The sequence below is a fragment of the Ictidomys tridecemlineatus genome, chromosome 2, assembly GCF_052094955.1.
Source record: "Ictidomys tridecemlineatus isolate mIctTri1 chromosome 2, mIctTri1.hap1, whole genome shotgun sequence".
Classification (NCBI taxonomy): Eukaryota; Metazoa; Chordata; class Mammalia; order Rodentia; family Sciuridae; genus Ictidomys; species Ictidomys tridecemlineatus.
In genome coordinates this window covers 28,553,486-28,565,516 of record NC_135478.1, presented here as the reverse complement: position 1 = coordinate 28,565,516, position 12,031 = coordinate 28,553,486, and the positions used below count along the sequence as shown (strand labels likewise).

The 12,031-nt window shown below is 37.6% G+C and overlaps 1 protein-coding gene across 5 annotated transcripts in view; it reads left to right on the top strand.

The window, feature by feature from the left end:
- Cnot10 (CCR4-NOT transcription complex subunit 10) overlaps positions 1-12,031 on the top strand; it is a 71,556-nt gene that overhangs the window by 41,053 nt on the left and 18,472 nt on the right. The gene's annotated exons all lie outside the window — the stretch shown is intronic.

The window sequence follows — 12,031 nt, the reverse complement described above, 5'->3', positions numbered from 1 at the left end:
TGAGACAGGATCTCAATAAGTTGCTGAGGCTGGTCCTGAACTTTCAGTCTTCCTGCCTCCACTTCCTAAGTGGCTGGAATTATAGGCCTGTGCTAGGTACCTTTCCTTTGTTGTTGTTGTTTTGGTACTGGGATTGGAACCCAGACACTTCATCAGAAAGCTACATTGGTTTATTTTTTTTTTTTTTTTATTTTCAAGCAGTCTTGCTAAATGCAGAAGCTGATTTCAAATTTGAGAGCAGACTTCCCATCCCAGGAATTACAGGGTTATGCCACCACACCCTGCTTTTTCTTTGGTTTTTAAACTTGTTTAGGATTAGCTAATTTCCTTAAATATGCAAATTTATCTTTCAACAACTTGGGATTTTTAAAAAAATTTTTTATATTATTTTTGAAGCCAATCATAATACATAGCAGCATTTTTGTGAAAAGACAAGTCAAGTTGGGCGAGGTGACACATCTGTAATCCCAGTGACTGGAGAGGCTGAGGCAGAGGGTTCACATTCAAGACCAGCCTCAGTAACTTAGACCCTAAGCAATTTAGCCAAGACTGTCTCAAAATAAAAAATGATTGAGTTGGGAGCTGGGTGTAGTAGCACACACCTGTAATCACAGCAGCTCAGGAGGCTAAGACAGGATTGTGAGTTCAAAGCCAGTCTCCACAATTTAGTGAGGCCCTAAGCAACTCAGAAAGACCCTGTCTGTATGGGCTAGGGATGTGGCTCAAGCGGTAGCGCACTCGCCTGCCATGCCCGGGTTCGATCCTCAGCACCACATACAAACAAAGAGGTTGTGTCCACCGAAAACTAAAAAAAAAAAAAATATTAAAATTCTCTAAAAAAAACAAAAAAGAAAAGAAAGACCCCGTCTCTAAATAAAATATTTTAAAAAAGGACTGGGGATATCAATGGTACAGAGCCCGTGGATTCAGTCTCTAATACCTTAAAAAAAAAAAAAATGAGCTGGGGCTGTAGCTCAGTGATAAAGCACCCTGGATTCAATCCCCAGTACCAAAAAGGAAAAGGTTTAAAAAAAAAGAGAGACAAGGCAAAATTACAACAAATTTAGTTAATTTTTTTTTCTAATTCTAGAATTAGTCAACATCTCATTCTACAAAATAGAGTATTCCCATGATCCAAGCAAGGGAGATTGGTTTATAGATGGAAAAAGGACTAAGGAAAGCAGAAATAGAAAATAAAAAGCAAATTGGTTGTTTCTAAGTTACTTTCTTGTAAAAGTTAAAGCAGAGGGGAGTAGGAGGTGTATCTTAGTGGTAATATTTACCTAGCATGCAAGAGGCTCAGGGGTTCCCTCCCGGCACCACAAAAAAAAAAAAAGACCAGGGTCTCACTTAAGCTGTTCAGGCTAGCCTCAAACTTGCAGTCCTCCTGCCTCATCCTCCTGCACTTCTGGGATTACAGGTTGAATTTTTACTTCTTATATGAGTTATAAGATAGCAAGGAAATGGGGCCTGGGAATGTAGAGCACCTATCCAGCATGGGCAAGACCTTGGGTTCAATTCCTGGCACAAAAAAAAAAAAAAAAATGAGCTAGGCACGATAGTGCGTGCATGCCTATAATCCCAGCAGTTTGGGAGGTTGAGACAGGAAGATCACAAGTTCAAAGCTTATTGAGGCTCTAAGCAACTTAGTGTGAGACCCTATCTCTAAAAAGAGGGCGAGGGGGTGCTGTGGATATGGCTCAGTAGTTGATTAACCCTGGGTTCAATTCCTAGTACCAAAAAAAGAAAGAAATTTAAAATACTGTGACAAATTACCAGTAAAATAGTGACAAAAAAATAATATATACAGTAGAATAATGTTGTTTGTGAGTGAAATATGATTGATTTTAAAAAGCAGTCAAATTTCTTCTGTATAAATTCATGATGCTCAGGTCTTTTAAAAATCCAAATTCAGGGGCTGGGGGTTGTGGCTCAGTGGTAGAACGCTTGCCTAGGGCATGCGAGGCCCTGGGTTTGATCCTCAGCACCACATAAAAATAAATAAATAAAACAAATATATTTTTTTAAATAATAATAATTTTTTTAAAAATCCAAATACAGTAGTAGCATAGAAAGGTTACACAGTAAGAAGTATATCTCGTCCTATACAGATTCTGTTTTCTCTCCACCGAGGGGCATTCATTTGACTGGCTTTTTACTTCTTTTTTGTGGTACTGGGGATTGAACCCAGAAGCATTCTACTTCTGAGCTATGTCCCTATCCCTTATTTTATTTTTTATTTAGAGACAAGGTCTCACTGAGTTGCTTAGCACCTCAATATTGTTAAGGCTGGCTTGGAACTTGTGATCCTCCTGTCTCAGCCTTCCAAGCCACTGGGATTACAGGTGTGTGTCACCATGCCCAATTCTTTCTATATTTTATTCTGAAAGAGTGTCTTGCTAAATTTCTGAAACTGGGCTGGGGATGTGGCTCAAGGGTAGCCTGCTCACCTGGCATGCGTGGGGCCCGGGTTTGATCCTCAGCACCACATACAAAGATGTTGTGTCCGCCAAATACTAAAAAATAAATATTAAAAAAATTCTCTCTCTCTCTCCCCCTCTCTCTCTCACTGTCTCTCACTCTCTCTTTAAAAAAAAAAAATTAATAAATAAATAAATTTCTGAAACTGGCCTCCAACTGCAATTCACCTACCTCAGCTGCCCAGTTGTTGGGATTATAGGTGTACATAGGTGTGCCCAACCACTGACTGATTTCAGGTATATCCTGGTGATATTTCTCATTCCTATCCCAATATCATTGTATAGAAGTTTTTTCTGTTCTTTTTTTTTTTTCTTTTTCTAATCAGTTATACATGACAGTAGAATGCATTTTGACATATTGTACACAAATGAGCACAGCTTCTCATTCCTCTGGCTGTACATGGTGCACAGTCACTCCAGTAGTGTAATAATGTCTGCCTCAATCTACCGTCCTTCCCAGCCCCACAGCTTCACTCCCCCCCTCAAGCCCCTTTACACAAACCAAAGTTACTTTATTCTTCTCTAACCCCCGCCACACTATCCACTTATCAGAGAAAATATTTAGCTTTTGGTTTGGGGGATGGGCTAATTTTACTTAGCATGATGTTCTCTAGTTCCATTCATTTGCCTGCAAATGCCATAATTTCATTCTTCTTTAAAGTTGTGTAATATTCCATTGTGTATATGTACCACATTTTCTTTATCCATTCATCTGTTAAAGGGCATCTAGGTTGATTCTATAGTTTAGCTATTATAAACTAAGCTGCTGTAAACATTGATGTGGCTGCATGACTGTAGTATGCTGATTTTTAAGTCCTTTGAGTATAAACTGGGGAGTGGGATAGATGGGTCAAATGCTAGTTCCATTCCAAGTGTTCTGAGGTATCTTCACACTGCTTTCCATATTGATTGCACCAATTTGCAGTCCCACCAGCAATGTATGAGTGTACTCCCCCCCACATCCTCATCAACACTTACTATTGCTTGTATGCTTGATAATTGCCATTCTGACTAGAGTGAAATGAAATCTTAGTTTTGATTTGCATTCTCTAATTGCTAGAGATGATGAACATTTTTGATTGATTGTATTTCTTCTTCTGTGAAGGGTTCAGTTCCTTAGCCCATTTATTGATTGGGTTATTTGGTTTTTTGGTGTTTTTTGAGTTCTTTATATATCCTGGAGATTAGTGTTCTCTGAGTTGAATGTAGTAAAGATTTTTTTTTTTTTTGTATTCTGTAGGCTCTCTCATCACATTATTGTTTGTTTCCTTTGCTGAGAAGAAGCTTTTTAGTTTGAATCCATCCCATTTATTGATTCTTGATTTTACTTCCTGCACTTTAGGAGTCTTGTTAAGGAAGTCAGATTCCTAAGCTGACATGATGAAGATTGGGGCCTGCTTTTTCTTCTTTTAGGCACAGGGTTCTGTTCTAGTACCTAAGTCTTTGATCCACTTCTGCAGGGTGAGAGATAGAGGTTTAGTTTCATTTTGCTACATATGGATTTCTAGTTTTCCTAGCACCATTTGTTGAATAGGCTATGAAGAATGTTGTTGGGATTTTAATTGGAATTGCATTAAATCTTTATAAACACTTTTGGTAGTATGGCCACCTTGAAATTTTTTTTTAAAACCAAGATTTGATGTGCATTTATTTATTCTTAACATGTGGAACATATAGTATAAAGATTTCATACCAAATAAATGATATTCATTAAGCCAAAAAAGGAGGAGCTTGCATTGTTGAATACAAATATGAAGATTTTATCACTGAAAAGAAATCTCAGTTGTGTTTCTTTATCAGGAACTTCAACTGAACCCAGAACTTTTTCACACCTCTATTAGAGATATGAAACAAAAACTCAAAAAAATAAAAATAAACTGTAAGTTGATTGGCTGCTCATTTATAAATTCTGCCTATCCAAGAGCATGAGACATCTTTCTATCTTCTAAGGTTTTCTTCAATTTTTTTTCTATAGTGTTCTATAGTTTTCATTGTAGAAGTCTTTTACCTCTTTTGTTAGATCTGTTCCCAAGTTTGTTTGTTTGTTTGTTTTTGTTTTTTTAAGGCTATTGTGAATGGGATAGTTTTCCTAATTTCTCTTGCAATGGATTTATCGATTATGTATAGACATGCATTTAATTTATTGGTATTGATTTTTATATCCCACTACTTTCCTGAATTTATTTCTTAGTTCTAGAAGTTTTCTGGTGGAATTTTTTGGATCTTCTAAATATAGAATCATGTCCTCTGCGAATACTGATAGTTTGAGTTCTTTTTCCTATTCGTATCCCTTTAATTTTTTTCATCTGTCTGATTGCTCTGGCTAGAATTTTAAGGACTGTTGAATAGAAGTAGTGAAAGAGGGCATCTCTGTCTTATTCCAGTTTTTATAGAGAATGCTTTCAATTTTTCTCCATTTAGAATGATGTTGGGGGGCTGGGGATGTGACTCAAGTGGTAGCGCGCTCGCCTTGCGTGCGTGCGGCCTGGGTTCGATCCTCAGCACCGCATACAAACAAAAATGTTGTGTCTGCCGAGAACTAAAAAATGAATATTAAAAATATTCTCTCTCTCTCTCCCCCCCCCACTCTCTCTCCCACTCTCTCTTTAAAAAAAAAAAATAGAATGATGTTGGCCTTGGGCTTAGCATATATAGCTTTTACAATGTTGAAGTATATTCCTACTATTCCTAGTTTTCTAGTGTTTTGAACATGAAGAGGTGCTGTATTTGTCAAATGCTTTCTCTACATCTGTTGAGCTAATTATATGATTCTTGTCACTTGCCTTCAGAAAACACACCTGTAACTTGTTTAGAATGAATATTATAGACTCATCTTCATTTATGTACAAATGAAAAAAAACTAAGAATATTCAAAGAGACTATGAACCCAGATCATAAGAAGTGGCCATCAGAGGCTAGGAGAGGTGGCAGATATCTGTAATCCCAGCGGCTCAGGAACCTGAGGCAGGAGGATCACGAATTCAAAGCCAGTGTTAGCAACTAAGGGAGCCCCTAAGCAACTTAGCAAGACCCTGTCTCTAAATAAAACATAAAACAGGGCTGGGATGCCACTCAGTGGTTAAGTGCTTCTGGGTTTAATCCCTTGTACCAAAAAAAATAATAATAATAATAAAAAGCCCACATCTTCAGTCCCCTGTATTTTTTGAGACAGATGAGACAGGGCCTCACCAGTTGCTGAGGCTAGCCTTGAACTTACCATCCTCCTGCTTCAGCCTTCCAAGTTGCTGGGATTAAAGTTGTGCGCCACTGAGCACAGCATGTTTTTAGTTTTTATAGCTTTGAAAATGATGACACAAATCTACCACCCTCTCCCTTTAGTACTTGTCTCCACATTACCATTACTATTATCTTTTTTGGGGGAGGGCAGGTATTGGTGATTAAACCCAGGGGTGCTTTACCACAAAACTATAGCCCCAGCCCTTGCCATATTCCTGCCTCAGCCTCCTGAGTTACTAGGATTACAGGTGTGTGCCATGGCTTTTGGCTCAAAATAAAATTTTAAAAAGGGCCGGGAATATATCTCAGAGGTAGAATGCTTCTGGGTTTAATCCCTGGTACTGGGGGAAAAAATCGGAGTTTCAAAATTTGTTTCAAATACTTTCTTCATTAAGGATTCTACATAAATGCATACAATGAGAGCTGGGGTTGTGGCTCAGTGATAGAATGCTTGCCTAGCATGTGTGAGGCCCTGGGTTCGATCCTCAGCACCACACAAAAATAAATAAATAAAATAAAAATACTGTGTCCATCTACAACTAAAAAATATTTATAAAAAGGCATATAATATATGCACTACAGTATTATTTGTAACAGCAAAAAATGAAAACATTATGAATTGTTAAACGTAAAGGAATGCTATATAAATGTCATTCCATATAATGATTCCAGGAAACCAAGAGAAAGAATAAATCAGAGCTTTGTACTGACAATCTGTAAAGATATAAAAAAACGAAACAAAACAAACAAACAAACAAAAAAGTATAAGATAAGAGTCTGTTTCTAAAAAATAAAATGGCTAGGGAGATAGCTCAGTAGTAGAGCGTTCCTGGGTTCAATCCCCAGTACTCACCACCCTCACTAAAGACATACTGTCAAACAGAAAAAGGAGGTACTAGAGTAATGTGAATGCTATATAATTATTGGTGTTAAAAATACTACTGCACGGGGCTGGAGTTGTGGCTTGGTGGTAGGGCACTTGCCTAGCACATGTGAAGCACTGAGTTCGATTCTCAGTACCACATAAATAAATGAATAAAGATATGTGTTCACCTACAACTAAAATTACTTAAAAAACAAAAACAAAACCTTGGCTGCCTGCTGCCGCAGAAGGAGGAAGAAGAGAAAGAGGAAGAATGCCAGCAACAGCAGAGTCACCAGCAGAGAGCAACTGTTCATGTGTGAAGGAGGACCATGCTGCAGTCCCCATCTACCAACAAGTGGCTCTCGTGGCCTGCTTGGGACACTGCAGCCACCTCCAGAGCACCCCAGCAATGTGTTAGCCTCCACCTCTGGACAGGGCTACAAGGCAGCAGCCCACCACAGCACTGCATATTCCAGCGTTGCCCAATGCCACTGCACCACCTGCCTTCTCGGCCCCATCTCTGAAAGCAGTTGCCTCCATCTTGGGACATCTCTGCCAGCATCTTGGGTTACCTCTGCTGCTGCCACCACCATCTTTAGTTGGGACAGCTTCCATCTTAACACACCAGCTAGGGCCTGGAAGCCTAACATCAAGATACTTACAAGTTTGATGCTGCCACTGACACTAATAGGGATGTGGCCATTTCCATCTAGAGACAACAGCCAGGACCCAGAAGACCATCACCAAGATTCCTGCAAGCCTGGTTACACCAGAGGTATCCCTGCTAGCCTACTTCTCTTGATTCCTCTTTCACTCTTCCTATAATCTAATAATACCTCTATATTCTCACCTCCTACCTCATAAACCCCACATCCAATACTTCCCCCACCTCTTTGTCCACCATTAGAAACTGTAGACCCCTATGCAAACCTATTTATATTGTAGATATTATCCCAACACATCATTTCTGGTTATTGTGACAAAACTGTAATTGTCTAAATAGGAGCTATTTGATTTAAAGCTGCATATTATTTGCACTGGGTGCTGTGAATATTAATCTCCCCCTTAAAGGGAAGGTACTGGTAACCTGCAGACATTACAAGATTATAGAGTAGAAACTGTAATACCTCAGATTCGAACTGCTAGTAAGGAAGACACATGGACAACATGAAAAAACAAGAATCTTATATCCAGCAAAATTAAGCTTAAGATTTGATGATGAAATAAAAACCTTTCCATGATAAACAAAGTTAAAAGAATTTACAATGAGAAAGCCTGCACTACAAAATATTCTTGGCAAAATATTCCATGAGAAGGGAATAAAAAACAACAATGAAAATCAGCAAAGGGAGGACCTACACTAAAGGAAAAGTCAAAGAGAAACCAAGTCAAGTTAAAAACCAAAAAATAAACCAAAATGACCAGGAATACAAATCATATTTCCATAATAACACTGAGTGTTAGTAGCCTAAACTCATCAATTAAAAGACAGACTGGCAGACTAGATTTCTAAAAAGACCCAATAATACGCTGCCTTTAACAGACTCATAAGAAAAGACATCCACACACTGGTGAAAGGATGGGAAAAAACATCACTCACATGGGTCACATAAACAAACAGGGGTTTCTATCCTCGGATCAGATAAAGTGGACTTCAAACCAAAGTTAGTCAGAGGGATAGTGAAGGTCATTTCACACTGCTTAAGGGAATCATACATCAATAAGATATAACAATTGTAAATATCTATGCCCCAAACAATGGCTCATCCACATATATCAAAGAAATCCTTAATTTTAAGAATCAATTAGACCACAAAACAATAATACTGGTTGACTTAACACACCTGTCTCACTGCTGGATACATCTTCCAAAAAAAACTAAACAAAGAAACAATAGTACTCAATAATACAATCAATAATTCAGATTTAACAGACCTATATAGAATATTTCATCCATCGACAACTGAATATACTTTTTTCTCAGTAGCACATGAATCCTTCTCTAAAATAGACATATGTTATCCCACAAAGCAAGTCTTAGTAAATACAAAAAAACAAAAGCATTCTATCAGACCATGATGGAATGAAATTAGAAATCAATGATAAAATAAAAAATTAGAAGCTACTCCAATACCTGGAGACCAAATAATACTCTATTGAATCATGCATGGATAACAGAGGACATCAGATACAAAAAAATTCTTAAGAGGTAAATGAGAACTCCGATACAACATCAAAATCTCTGGGACATTATAAAGACAGTGCTAAGAGGAAAGTTCATTGCATTGAGGTCATTCATTAAAAGAATAAAAAGTCAACAAATAAACAACCTGATATTAGTCTCAAAGCCCAAGAAAAAGAACAAATCAATACACAAAGTAGAAGACAGGAAATAATTAAAGTCAGAGCTGAAATCAATGAAATTGAACAGAAGAAATAATTGAAAAAAACTGACAAAACAAAAAACTGATTCTTTGAAAAATTAAATAAAAATTGATAAACTTAGCCACTCTAATGAGGAGAGAGAAAACTCAAATTACTAAAATTTATGATGAAAAGGAAATATCATGACAGACACTACTGAAATACAGAAAATAATTAGAAACTATATTGAAAATTTTTTTTAATATTTATTTTTTAGTTTTAGGTAGAAACACTACCTTTATTTTACATTTATGTGGTGCTGAGGATTGAAGCCAGTGCCTCATGCAAGCTAGGCAAGCATTCTACCACTGAGCCACAACTCCAGCCCCTATTTTTGAAAATGTACGCTCCAGTAAAATAGAAAATTTCAAAGACACTGACAACTTTCTAAAGGCATATGATCTGCCCAAACTGAATTAGGAGGACATATCAAAATTTAAACAGATCAATTTCAAGCAAGGAAATACAAGATGCCATTAAAAGCCTACCAACCAAGAAAAGCCTGGGACCATATGGGATTCTCAGTTGAGTTCTACAAGACCTTCAGAGAATAATTAATACCAATACTCCTCAAATTATTCCATGAAATAGAAAAGAAGGGAACCCTTCCAAACTCATCCTATGAAGCTAGTATCATCCTGATATCAAAACCAGATAAAGATATAACACGGAAAGAAAGCTTCAGACCAATATCCCTGGTGAACTTAGATGCAAAAATTCTCATTAAAATTCTGGCAAATCACATACAAAAACATCAAAAAGATAGTGCACCATGATCAAGTGGGATTCATCACAGGGATGCAAGGTTGGTTCAGCATATAGAAATCAATAAATGTAATACATCACATCAGTCTTTCTATTTCTCACAGGTTACTACTTGGTTGTAATCCAAGTACTAACAGACTGAGAAGACTGAGGCAGGAGGATCACAAGCCCAAGTCCGTGTCTCAGCCTTAGCAAGACCATGTCACAAAATAAAAAGGACTGGTGGTGTAGCTCAGTGATAGAACACTACAGTATTCAATCCCCAGTACTGAGGGGGGGGAAAAAACAGGTTTAATTAATTTTAATATATTTTACCCAACATAACTTTTTAATTTTTATATATTTAACCCAACATATCTTTTTTCAATAAATTGCCCAGGCTGCCCTCAAACTTGTAATCCTCCTGCCTTAGCCTCCTGGATAGCTAGTATTAAAAATTTTCTAGGGCTGGGCTTGTATCTTAATAGTAGAGCACTTGCTAGCACGCATGAGGCACTAGATTTAATCCTTAGCATCACATAAAAAATTAAGTTAAAAAATAAATTCTATTTACTAAAATTAAAATGGAGGATACTTCTTGTTTTAGTCAGCTATTTTGCTACTGTGATAAAAGACCTGACAAGAACAGTTTTTATTTGGGGCTCATAGTCCATAGATGACTAACTCCATTCCTCTGGGCTGGAGATGAGGCTGAATGTCATAATGGAAGGGTATGGTGGAGGAAAGCAGCTTAGGACATAATATTCAGGAAACAGAAAGAGCTCTCGCTCACCAGAGACAAAAATATATACCCCAGAGGTACACCCCACAGTTATATATCCTTCAGCCACACCCTACCTGCCTACAGTTACCACTCAGTTAATCCCTATCAGCGAATGTACTGATTAGGTTAAGGCTCTCATAACCCAATCATATCAACCTCTGAACCTTCTTGCATTGTCTAACATAAGCTTTTAAGAGACACCACATATCTAAACTATAACACTCCAGAATCTAGAAGAGTACAGCAGAACTAGAAATGATAGAAAATAATGTTAGACCAACATGAGAAATATGTGCACAATAAATTAAAATAAAAGCATACCAAATAAAAATGAAATATTAATTAGTCTGTTTTTTGGGTTTTTTAAATAGGAGACCCTAGGATTGATAAAAGGAAACACTGGGGCCAAATATAATTAAGCCCTGCTAAGTTACTTCTCAAGTATAAATTGTGGAAAGCTAATTAGTTCCTTCAGACTCTAATTAGTGACGCTTAGTGAATTATTTCCCAGTTAGTTAAAAAGGACCCTCCATGGTCCAGTGTTTATGGAAGATGATGAAGCAAACAAATGGTTAATAACATAAATATTACAGGCAGTTTTTTTTTGTTTTTTTTTTTTTTTTAAAGAGAGAGTGAGAGAGGGGGACAGAGAGAGAGAGAGAGAGAATTTTAACCTTCATTTATTTCTTCTCAGTTCTCGGTGGACACAACATCTCCGCTGGCATGTGGTGCTGCTTAGGATCGAACCCGGGCCGCACGCATGCCAGGCGAGCGCCCCACCGCTTGAGCCACATCCTCAGCCCTACAGGCAGTTTTAGTGTACTGAAGGAATCATATTTCTTTTGGTCTTAGTGACATTGTATCTCATAAGACATACAGGATGTTTCATAATCTTTTTTTTTTTTTTTTTTTTTAATGGTGGTGGGGATTGAACCTAGGGCCTTTGTGAGGCAAGCACTCTACCAACTGAGCTGTATCCCCCAGTCCTCGCTATATCCCCCAGTCCTCATAATCTTTTTTTTTTAAGTTGTAGATGGACACAATATCTTTATTCACTTTTTTTTTTTTTTTTTTTAATGTGGTGCTGAGGATTGAACCCAGCGCCTTGGGTATGTGAGGCAAGCGCTCAACCACTGAGCTACAACCCCAGCCCCCTTCATAATCTTTTGTACCTCATTGTACCTTCATAATCTTTTGACCAAGTATGGTCCTACTGAAACTTCATCTGATAAACTTTACCAAAAAAGGACCTTCCTGTGTGTCCCATCCTTCACACTATCAGCAGTTTTTATTCACTTTGGCATGATTCACTTCTGCCTCTGAGGATCTGATTTAGATGAACTGGTGATCAAATTGATCACAAGCCTGAGTTAAAGTAATTCTTCATGGCTCTGCCATTCCACAGAAATCCCACAGGGTTACTGCTGATTTTCTACAAATTGTGTAACTTCTCTGGGCCTCTCTTTCTTCTTCTGTCAAATAAAGGAATTAGATTGG